Below are 12,439 nucleotides of genomic sequence, written 5' to 3'. Positions count from 1 at the left end.
GCATGCAGCGAGGGAGTAAGGACAGAAATGGCAAGAAAGTAAGATCTTCACTAGTTGTGAGAAGAGTTCAACATGGCCGAACTACACCCTCTACACCTCAAAAGACTCTGACCTGACTCTGACTGTGAGGAAGCAACACAAGCAGCAGTTCTTAAAATAGCTCTGGGGGGGGGGGGGGGGGGGGGGGGGGGGTTGGTTGCTGTCGAGGTGTTAGTCCCATAACGCCAAGGCCGGCCACTTAAAGCACTCACTGGAGGACAGATTGATGGAGGAATAAAGGGGTGTGCACGGAGGAGAAGAAAAGGGACAGACAGGACTCAAGTGAGACGACTGACTTTCCAAGAAAAGATGAAAAAGTGATGCGAGCTCAAAGTTTTGGGCTCCACTGCTCTTCCCACCGCAGGGTCTGCGCACACGAACCAACACTCATTAATGTTTGATCAAAACTGTTTAATAAAGCTGCGGATGACATTATTTTTATACCAAAATGCAATATTAGTGCTGAGACACACGACTGCTTCAGTCATCAATTAAAGTGAGAAATGTCTTTCTGTGAATCATTGAATTGATTGATTAACAGACCAAAACTCAAATATATTAATTTGATGAACATACAAGACTCAAAATACTGAAAATCTTTACATCTGAGGGACTGAAACCAGTTCATTTTTGGCATCTTTTGCTGTAAAAAAAAAAAAAAAAGACAATTAATCGCTGCCAATTAATTTTCTCTTGACTAAAATACATTTTCTGTATAGCTGTTAATTTATTCTCTGTTGATTGAACGTCAGTTGACTCATATCGCAGCCCAGACGCCAGAATGAAATGTTGGCATTGTATGTTTCTGCAAACCACGGATACATTACATTTGTACATTTCATCAGTATCATAACAACCTTTTTTTCCCAATAGGAATCAAAGTGACAGTTTAGATTACAGGTATGTATAAGAGCAGAATTCCTCATCGGGAGGAGGAGGTGATGGTGGTGGGGTGACAGCTAGTGAGATGGCTGCTGTTTGAGCTGTGTTTGTGCCGACAAAACTGGGTATTAAGCCAAAACATAATCTTTCCCGAACCCTAACCGAGTGGTTTTTCTGCCTCAGCATAACCTTAGCCAAAACTTAAACGTAAAGCAATGTAAAGTTTGACACATCTGTGCAGAAATAAACACTGACTGTGTTGCAGCGTCAGCTCTATTCACTGAACATTAAAATAAAAGTGTGCAACATTTCCTCCAGTGCTGTCATGTGAAACAGCATGTATGGCATGCAGTACAGCTCAAAAAGCCTGTTGAAGCACATCTATTCCATGAGAAGTGGATGCGAATCTCTGCTGTTGAATGCCGACCTTTGATAAAAAGTGATTCAAATAAAACGGTCCACTTAGAAAAATAGAAATGGCAAAGAAAATCCGATTTCACAGCAGGCTTTACACACAGCTCTGATGCAGCTGCTCCAGCAGGAGACTGTCATCATATTGACAGTGAACAACACTCACTGCCTGATACTCAATATTAATATGTGGTGTGTCAATATGCCTGTCAGACCAACACGTTCGCTTAACAGCAACACACATGCACATGTAAACACACAAACTGTGCACAGATCTCCTCCAGGCTCTGAGCACATCGACCGGCAGCATTGCGAGCCCCGGCAGCATCAGAGGAAACACTGAGCAGAGGTTTGATGGTGAGCGTCACTGCTCTGAATCAAGCAGCCCTCTCTTAATGAAAGGAGGAGAGAGGATACAACAACAATAAAACAACAGAGCACTCACGCAGCTGCGCCGGATCAAACCGGTTTCCTTCACCTTTCTCTCTCTAACCCAGAATCCGCCGTCAACACATCAAACATCCAACCTCGCCATGCAGATCATCGGGTGGTTGCCATGCCAACAGTGAAGCTTTCATCTGGTTCCGCACTCATCCTCACATCCTATTGTTTGGCAAGGCAGCTCCTCCTCACTGTATAACCTTGGTCTCCTAGGAGTGTGTTTGTCAACCCAAGATCCTCAGCGAAGGGTTCTCTTTCTGTGTGTGTGTGTGTGTGTGTGTGTGTGTAGGATGCAGTGTAGGCACTACACCAAAGCACAAGAAAGAATGGAAAAAAGCTCAGATCTCCCTCTTTGTGATGGGTGAAAGACACAGAGAAAGTGTGTTCGCTCATCAGAGGGCGTCGTCTCCAAAACACGAGCGCCTGATCAATTAATAACTTCTAATTATGGCTGTCAACATCAATACACTTTCTCCTGACAACTTCAGCTGCTGACTCTTCTCTGTGAGCATCAAGACATAAATGTGCTCGTTTGCATCATTACAAGCTGTTGATTTGTTCTAGTGGTGCCATATGGGTTTAAAGCTCCACTTCGATAAATATCAATGTCTGGCGCAGCCTAAACCGATTTGACAGTTTAGAGATCAAAAGGTGGATGAATGCGCAGTCCTGTCTGAACACACACAAACAAACAGGCATCCAAATATATTAAGCAATTTATAATCTGTGTGAAAGCTGCTTGACAGCCCCCAAACAGCTGGAGGGTTTGGTATTAGTCATAATCCACCCAATTACATGATGAATGGAGTGATGGAGGGAGACGTGGGGGGCAGAGACAGAGAAAAACAGAAAAACATCATCTGGGAGCGTATTTACAGAAGTTGTGTTTTTATCTTGTAAGACCACCAAGCGGCCCATTTTACTCACTGAGTAGGGCTGTTGTGCACGGCAAACAGTGCAGACTGTCTGGAGCTAATAACCTGTGGCTAATAAGAGAAGACTCTTAAATATAATACTGAACTCCCACATTTACCCCAACTACCTCCTGCTAGACTTGGAGAAACAGCGCCGCCAGCCCGACCGCCATCATTAGAAAATTCCACTGAAAGCAGCTCAATATATCTAATCCATTTCTTTTTTCCCCGATTTTTGACAGTGATGTGCCACACAATAGAGGCATCGGCGCAGAGACTGAGCAGAATTAGCATATTAGTTACATGATCACACAAAGTCAGCAGTACTGGTGGTAAGTGAGAGGCGGTCGGCACTTTTCTGAAGTGTCAGTAGCAGAAAAGTTAGAGCGCTAATGGAACCGTTACCAGATAGAAGCGTCTTGGATGATTTATGACGAGAATCTCACAGAATATCCACCTTTAATGGGTGAGTGTCAAAGCGGGTAATTCATGTGAAAAGAACTTTTTGTTATATTCGCTGAAATTCTCTTTACATCCCGACAATCAGTAAATGAAATGCTCTGATAAAAAGAAAAGCTGTGGCTGGTGCAGACCTGTAATAGGCTCAACCAATCATTTCATTTAGCCCAAATGAAACGGCTGGATGGCCTACCTGTGTGCACACATTGCGCATGACTGGAGTCTCCCACAAGGCTAAACAGAGATCTTGCTAAAGCTACAGCGAGGTAGTTGCACAAGTATGGCAGAATAAACGGCAGTTCCATGTTTACCTGCAGCAGCTTGCACTGCTAAACAATGCAAAGACTGAAAAGTGACGTTATGGTTGCTGTATGTCTGTTAGACTGGTTATTGTTCATTATGATAACATTAGGTGTTTTCTTACATATGAATGAGACTTCCACACCTCTGTGCTACACTCTACTCCCTCAACGCTGTCTCGAGGACTCGTCCTAATAGTCGGGCAGTTCATGTGTTTTGGTGGAGCGGCTTTGGTGGCATGAAAGGAGGGGACAGGATATTTTTTTTCAAACTTTCGATACAGGTCCCAGCTTTAAATAGATGCAACAGTATTGTGTTAGCATCCACATACAATAAGATCTCGGTATGCACCGATTATATCTGAATCCTCTGTGGTGATAATGTGATAAGTACGGCTCACAACAGTGTCATATCCAAAAGGAGAAGGCTAGTGTTGTTCCAGACTCTTTAAGGTTGTCAAAACATCTAATGAAAAGACCAAAACCAACAACGTGTCAGTCCATCTCCACATGCACTGCACATTTGTGAGTGTTTTCAGCAGCTGTTTTTAACTGTTTTTGCACTGCACTCGCCTCATACATATAATTTGTTTGCATGCTGAGTGCAATGTGTGCATGCCAAGTGTGTATTCAGTGTGTGTATGTCAAATCTCTGTGTGTGATCTGCTAAACAAAGGCTTCCTCCTTCCTCTCTAACATTAACTTCCTGTTTGGTGAGATAGCCGCAGTAAGAGGAAAGCACTACCCATTACTCGCTCTCTCTTTCTCTTTAGTGGAAGCAAAAACAGATGTATCTTCAGCAGCTGTGGAGTATGGGCTTTGTTAGTGTGCTTTCATTCAATTCATATCCTGGTAAATGGCAGGTCAATGAGTGCGCACACACACACACACACACACACACACACACACACACGTAGTTGTGGCAGCATCAGAAGCCATTAGCTGTGACACTTGTGGCTGCTCGTCACGGTGACGAGCGCCGATGGCTGCTCCACCGGCTTTAGCATTTAAACAGTGGGGGTTGTGTAGGATGTGTGTGTGAACGTATTCATGCATGTGTGTTTCCTTTCATATCAAAATAGTGCTGCATGTCTGTTACCTTACAAACACAATCCATGAGCAAGGTGGCACTTGGTATCACTATTTTCATTTTCAGATCACATTTTCTCCACCAGAATCCATAAAACAGATACGGCACATGGACAAAAGTATGTGGACACCCATAACTGAACAAATGATGTCTGGTACCGTGCTGCATCGATGAAGTCACGCTCTGATGCTGGATGGGGTTGATGTCTGTCAGGTCAGTCAAGTTCTTCCAAAACAAACCACCATTACTTCATGAATCTTCCTTTGGGCATTGTCACATTGAAGCAGGAAAGAGCCTTTTCCTGAACTGTTGCCACAGAGCTGGAAGCACCCTATTGTCAAAAATATCACTGTTTGTTGTAGCATGAAGACTAGAAACAAAATTAGAAGATCCAAAACCCACCCCAGACCAAAGGTGTAGAAAATTATGAGTCTCCAGTTCAGCCAGAGCAGCTAAAAGACAACAGACCAATGCATGAGGGTCTAAAACTTGCAACATCATGCAAGGATCTGTTTGTAACTTCAAACCACCTTTGGGGACAAACCACGCTGTCAGGCAGACTACAATCTGCAAACTCATTTTGATATTTATAAAAGGAGAAGTTGCGTTGTGACAACAATGAGATGGAACATGCACTTTTGCCTCTGCAACAGTCTAACAGGAACAATACACATATCCTATTCTCGAGTCTAATTCCCCATCCTCTCCTCTATTCTCCTTCCTCCAGGACTCTTCACACATACGTTGTTTTATCTGGCTCGGATGTGTATCAGTTGACATCCTAGTTAAGTAGGAGGAATACCCCTGGTGGTTACTAATCTAATACGTGCAACAGGAGCTACCTCAGGCACCTTCCGCTTGCACATATTACTACAAACACTGGCTATGTCACCAGTTTTTCTTATTCCCCCATCTCCTGCTGATGGCACAGCATCATTGTATTCCAAGTATATATGACCTTGCATGTCATACACAGTACCATAAAGTTATAATTATACAATCAGATTATGAAATCCCCCTTTTTTTTAACAAACTAACCTCACATCTCATAAGTTTCAATTTACAATTGGTTCCTAGAATTAAATAAGTACTACAACACACACACACACACACGCACACACCAACATGTACACCTTGACCAGCACAAGGTCCATCCACGTGGGTTAACACATCCCATCCACTGACACACCGGTTCAAACCACAAAGAGGGGAACGTCAGGGTGGACCGCTGACTCAGGCAAGATGCCCTCAAGCTGAATTATTTTAAATCTGAGCAACTTCAAAGTTCACAGCCTGCAGCACAACAGATGTGTAAAAACACACACACACACACACACACACACACACACACACACACACACACACACAGTACATGAGCACAGACCCATCCAATCACATCTTCAGCTTCCCACTTACACAAACTCAGTTTTCTTAGTTCAAATTGTATTTTGAGCTTTTAGTCTCCAGTGTGCCATCAAGCCCCCATTTGTTACCCACAAACAACAGCTTATTCAGATGGTTCAGCTGCCACTGTTTGCTTTTACCCTCAAAGCAATTTGTCTAATTAGGCTTAAGAAAGATATTCTCTTTAGACTTGCTGACACAAGCCCCGCTTGCATCTACAACCACCCCCTCAGTGTGGGCTATAGATGTCGACATAAAGAATAAAAGTCATACAGGCAGCATCTGAAAAGGTAAAAATGTATACAAACACGTCTTTGCATTCGAGATGTTTAGTGAAGGATGAAAGAGACGTAATTAAGAGAGATGGGGTGCAGCCGTTCAAGGCCATGGATCAATTTCAGCACTCCCCCCGCCGCCAAACACACACACACACACACAAGGTCAAAGGGGGAGAAGGCTTACCTTGAGATTTTAGAGGCATTCAATCTCCTCTTGCAACACAGTCTGCACTGACACACTGAACACCACAGCCATGGATCATGGTGCTAACATGCCTAGACACACAGTGACAGGGAGACACATTTGTTTACACATTCGTAACTTACAACTGTTATCATCACATACAACTTCTCATGCTGATGCTGTGAGCGAGCAGCCACAACTTCAGCTTTGAGTGAAACCATAAGGGTGGGCGAGTGGGCGTGGGGTGTCACGCATCATCTTACCTCTACAGAGTGTGTGTCGACCAGTTTTTAAACATATTTGCACACACACCTGTATCAGAAGCCACCTCGCAGCTCTGTACGGAACCAGCTCACATGAGGATGCCGGGCAGAAACCCCTGTCAATGATCTGATAAGCAAAGTCATGCAGGCCTACACTGATCTGTCCCCACAATAAAGGGTGGGTGTAATTAGTTGACACAGAGATGAAAGTCTGATGGATCACTGTCTTGTACAGCTGTGATGCTGAGGGCCTGCTACTAGAGGGGGAACCGAGAGGCGAGGACTGAGAAGCTCATGTGCAGTTCACAGCAGGCTACATGGACGGTGTCACCTCCTAGAATAAACCCATTCCACATGGCAGCAGCTCTAACAGGCAATATGATCCAAACACAGGGGGTTTAAACCCAGAACAGCCGCAGCAATGTGCTTTAACAGAGAAGTACACCACAGTAGACTGAACTATCCAGAGCTTTATTCAATGTGTTTGCTGTAAAAGGAAGGGCACATCTCTGCTCATGCTTTTCCACTCTATTAACACTAATAATCTAAAATATTTAAAGCTGCGGCTCCTCTCGCTCCATCCGCCCCTTTGTCCTCCTCATATCTTCGGCTCTGCGCTGGTTTATGTCTGAGCGAAGCCGGGCTGTCATACATCCATGGACCCAACAGCTGATGCTCAAAGCAAAAAAGGAGGGGAAAAAAGCAAACGCACCTTTAATCTTACCGTAGTTATCGCATCTTCGTGTGCAGGCCACCGGTTCGCTCTGCATCCAGGCTCTGAATCTGCGTGATGCGATCAGGATCCCTGCGTGGAGCGCGTTTTATTCGCTGCCCGGAGCCTGCGGAGGGACGGAGGCACGGCGGGCTGCCGAGGGGCGGGCTGGCTGTCTGGCGGTCTGGCCTGTGCACCCGTCGAGAGTCGGAGAGCAGACAGTGATCAAAGCTGATCCCCGGTACGGCTTTTCACGCCCCAAACGCGCGAGCTCTCCGGACGCGTATCGATCTTGGTGAATGGGAGCTGGTCAGCGCCACACCTCCCCCCCCCCCACCCCCCTTCAGCATGTAAATGTTATTTACATCCAAAGATCCCACCGTCGGCACTCTGGTGATTCATATTTTATAGTGTTGCAGCAGGACAGTGTGAATTGCGTCATGGCGTTGCAGTATGTCTGTAAGACGCGGGTTCCCCTCCACAAACAGTCCTGACTCGCTTCAAAAAAAAAAAAAGGCTGCAACTAGACAAGTGATCAGCTGGTGAAAACACAATAGCACAGACATAAACTGAGTGTTTGCCCTTTTTTAGACGCCGCCGTGTTCTTCCTTTGACAGAAACGATAACTTAACACAGCCCACCTCTGGATCAGATCCACCAGGCGCTCAGGATTTTTGGTGGCCGGCATAAACATCCGAATTTCGGCTCGATTAATCTGATTAAATTCGCTTGGACAGGCTGCCACCTACCGGGCTGACGTGATTACGTCAGGGGAAACGGCCCACGTGAGTCCTGCATCTCCACGGAGAGCTCAGAGGCGTCCGCTTCCTGCCTCTCACCTGACACTATTTGCATTATTTGATCGATCTACAGGTGTTTCCTCTGAGATGATTCTCCGCAGACGCCCCGCTGAGTGATGAAGGGATCCATCTAGTGGACCCAGATGCTGCATTCACAGGACTGCAGTAAATCTCACATATTCATATATTCTGGCAGGAAATCAGGAATATACTTTTTTTTTTTTTTTTTTTTTTTTTTTACAAAGTGCAGGGAATCATGGTGACAGTGACAATGAGAGATGGATGAACATATTAAAAACGGCATTATTGGATGATAAGGGCCAATCAGTGGATGTTTTGGTGTCAGAGGGCTCCTGACTCTGTGACTGTTCATCAGGGTGACGGCTCGTGGGAAGAAACTGTTTTTGTCTGGTTGTTTTGGCTTTCATTGATCTGTAGCACCCGCCAGAGGCCAGAAGTAGGAACAGGTTGTGTCCAGGATGTGAGGGGTCTGCAGTGATGCTGCAGATTCAGCTTACTGATACAAAATCTAATTAACAAATAAATGATGACTGATTATTATAGATTAAACTGTATAAAGTCATTAACATGAGCTCTACTTTGAGTGATGAACACATAAATGCAGAAGAATTATAATCCACCAACATAATGTATATTTTTGTGAAATAGGTCACGATGAGTGCTATTACTTTTGGTAGTTTAAGTTTATTTTGATGCTAATGCTTTTTAATTTGATCTTGATGCTAAAGCTTTTGTAGTTTTAGTGAGAGTGAGAGTATTTCCATGCTGTGGTATTAGTACTTTTACTTGAGTCAAAGGTCTGAGTACTCCTTGTAAATAAAAGTGATTCCATTCATAAAAGACGTGAACATGCGTTCAAATGATTTGATCAGTTTGAAGTCAGCAGTCATCTGATTGCATGCAAACCGTATCCAAATCCATCATGATCCACTGCAAAGCACCTGGATACTTTCCCTCCTGTTTTATTTGACTGCTGGATTAAGTCTGCGGTTCACACTGAGGAGGACGTTGGTAACTGGTAGGTGGAATAGCAGCGCCACCCGCAGGCCATAGTGAGTTATGTTTTAGATGAGATTTATAAAACCATAGAAAGGCAGAGTGAATATTAAAAAGATTTTTTTTTTCTGTAATTAGAGGATGTAAATGGATTCCAGTGTGGTCAAGAGGACAGGAAGCATTGAATCTTCACATCATTCGTCTGTGTCTGACCTGTGTGTTGCCACGACCCCATCAAAATGAAACTCATCACAAAAATCAAACATGATTGAAAAAAAAAAAAAGAAGAAGCACGGAGCAAGTTGAGTTTCATTTTCTGGTCTGCGCTTACTTAAGTGTGTGTGTTCTCGCTCTTTAAAGTATTTTTTCGGCTCTTTTGTCCTTTATTACAGACAGCAGAGATCTGAAAGGAAATGAGAGAGAGCGATGTTACAAAGGTGATGTTGCATTTCATAGAGACCCCTCAAAGCTATGGTGTCGCCCTGTTTGTTCTCCAAATTTGAAAAGGCTGTAATAAAAACCAACATTTCTTCTTTTCTCCCTTACCTGGTGGGTGATGATACCCAAAACACCTTGTCTGTTTGAGTCTCTGCCTCCACCAGTGACACCATGGATGGAGACAATCAAACCAAAGATCAAATTTAGGCATCAGGTTATTGATTTTCAAAGGTCATTCTTGATCTTGGAAACTGCTGTTGACAGTATTTTCATGATAGTTTCATGACACCTGGACAAACTCCAACTATTGATGAAGGTCGTGTCATGTGATCAAACGCTCCAGAGCAGCTACTAAATGCACCTTTAAGTGCTCCAAGATAGAGTGGGAACTTTGAACTTCAGCTTACAAGCCAACAAGTCTTGAACTGAAAATGTGACCATCTGCTGATGAAGGTCATGTGATGTGATTGAAAGCTGCAGAACACCTGCTAAATGGACCCAGCCGCAGTTTTTTGCAACTATGAGAGAGAGAGAGAGTGATGTATTTGATTTTTAGAAGAACATTAGCCTCATGTAGCTTCTTGTCAGAGATGTGGAGTACAGTTTCACGGCGTACATGATGATGTCTACCTGATGGGTTCACTTTTATTCATGTGTTGTTGTTGCTGAAGGGTACTCGAGGTGTAAAAGAAAATAAAGAAAAAGAGCTGGGTCAATTATCACTTATATAACAGGGGCTTGGCCTTTTTGTAAGGTTCCAGTAGCTCCCTCTACCTCTCAGAAGTTATTTAACAGTGTGATTCACATCAAAGCACTCAGGACCCCTGCTGCTAAATTCAAAGGCCAGACAGCCCATCTCCACTCTGATGTTCTCATAACTATCCCTTTATGAAGTTCATAAAACCCACTCCTCACTCGATCACTGCAGATGGCGGGCCAGGCTAATAGCTGGAAAAGCAGCACCGACTGCCACCTCGCTTGGACTCCTTTGAACTGAACCATGCACAGATTGAACAGGGGGGCAACCATATGCATGTTTCTGTGTGTATATGAAAGGACTCAATCTCTCAGTGTATGCGTGTGTGTGTGTGTGTGTGCGCGCGTGTACTTGTGTGTCCTCGTCCTTATCCTGTCACAGCGGGGGAGAGACATGAAAGCCTTTCTACGGCATTTGGTAATTGCAAAGACCTCCGTTCTGCCTAAACAGCATAAGAGACGACAACCTCATCAGGACACAGTTGAATCAAGACGCGCATGCACACAGAAACATAAACACACACACACACACACACATATTGTACAGATGTGCACACACCTTTGGGGCAGTTGACCAATCAATAGTCTTGACTGTGTAAAAGTGCACAGAAGAGTGTACAGGGTGCTTTTTCTTTTCCACACAGGCCTTTCTTTGTTGTGTGTAACCTTTTGATCTAAATGAGAAAAAAAAGGGGTGGGGGGGCTTAGGAAAGCCAATGTGTTTGAGAGAGGAGGTTATGCTAAAAGGAGTAGAGGGGGGTGAGTTGCCACCTTTTCATCTTACCTCTCCTCTGTTCAGCTTTATAACGAATGTCAACGCTGATAACAAAGCCTCATTTGCATATCATAATCCCCATCTCTCGACCTTCTGATCAGGTGTACTTGGAAGCACGGCTGTGTTCTTTCAAAAAGAGAAAAAGATAGAGAGCAAGAGAGGAAAAAACTCGCTTCACTCTGAAAGCTGTTTGAAGTTCTCTGCCAGAGTTCAAATAACACTAAAACATGTGCATGGCATTGAGTGGCTGATTTGTACTAAAAAGAAGAAAGGCGGAGGGATGGAGGGATGAAAGGAGGTCAGGGAGGGGAGACTGAGGGAACTTTCTGGAGCTCGTGAGGCCAAAATCCTCTGGATCTCATGTCACATACAGAGGAGCGGATCCTTTTGCTTTGAGCCTTTGAACTTAACATGATGTGTTAAGTACTCTGACCCCAACAAAATTATTTTTTCCTCAAATTTTGTTTTCATGTTACAGGAAAAAAATCTGGGCTGTGTGAGTCCTTTCATTGAATGGCAGGGAGCTGGCAGTTGAAATGTTATCTAATGTTATCTTGAGCATCACAGCAGCTCCTTTCCCTTTTGTCCCCTTCGGGCTTCACACCAGCCAAACAGCTGAGCAGAACTCCTCCGCCAAGCTGCAGAGGAGCTGCTGCTGCTGCTGCCGGGTGATGGCAGGGCGAGAGAAAGAGGTGTGGACTTGTGGCACGGCTTACCGCAGAGGTCAGTGTGTGTGTCTGTGTGTGTGTTATTAGCAACTCTGCATGTCATAGCGACAGATCCAAAGGTCACGGACCACCCCAACTGTGTGTTCACAGGCTTCATCATCCACCGCCGCACTGATCAATAGTGGCTGGACTGTTCATGCAGGGCAGAAGGTTTGGATGGCTACCAATACCTATGTTTCTGCCTTCTCTCTGTCAGATACTCCTTGGCTTGAGCACACTGTTCTCAGTGGCCTACGGTTTCTGAATCCCGGTTGTGAAGACCAGACGTCCTTTCCCATGAGTGAAGAGGGCCTCCAGCAGAGCTGCCTCAGCTCCTCCACATTCTCATAGTTCTCCATTTGGCCGGAGTTGTAAAGCTGGGCCCTGGGAGTCGCCCGCCTCCACTCTGATCCACTCAGCCCAGCTCTGCAGCAGAGGCTGTCCTGCCAGCTCCTTTATCCCAGCTACCGCACACCCAGGGCGGGCAAAGCCAGACTGACAGTCCCCCGCTGCCTCCAGAGCCTCCGTCTCATTTCCCCCTGTAGCCGCCCACCACCCCTCTCAGCTTTT

The 12,439-nt window shown here is 44.9% G+C and overlaps 1 protein-coding gene across 3 annotated transcripts in view; it reads right to left on the bottom strand.

The window, feature by feature from the left end:
* Nucleotides 1-7,806, bottom strand: part of tex2 (testis expressed 2) — a 29,511-nt gene extending 21,705 nt beyond the window's left edge. The window contains exons 1-2 of one of the 3 annotated variants that reach the window (XM_076751655.1): nucleotides 7,389-7,806; nucleotides 6,402-6,493 (exon numbers count right to left, since the gene is read on the bottom strand). The gene's annotated coding sequence lies outside the window, so the exon portion shown is untranslated. Of the gene's footprint in view, nucleotides 1-6,401; nucleotides 6,494-7,376 lie in introns of all 3 variants that reach the window. The other 2 variants (XM_076751654.1, XM_076751653.1) reach the window with 2 other exon arrangements.
* Nucleotides 7,807-12,439: the final 4,633 nt, after the last annotated feature.

Source organism: Chaetodon auriga, chromosome 16, assembly GCF_051107435.1.
Source record: "Chaetodon auriga isolate fChaAug3 chromosome 16, fChaAug3.hap1, whole genome shotgun sequence".
Classification (NCBI taxonomy): domain Eukaryota; kingdom Metazoa; phylum Chordata; class Actinopteri; order Chaetodontiformes; family Chaetodontidae; genus Chaetodon; species Chaetodon auriga.
The sequence above is the reverse complement of the archived record's forward strand: the minus strand, read 5'-3'. Positions and strand labels throughout refer to the sequence as shown.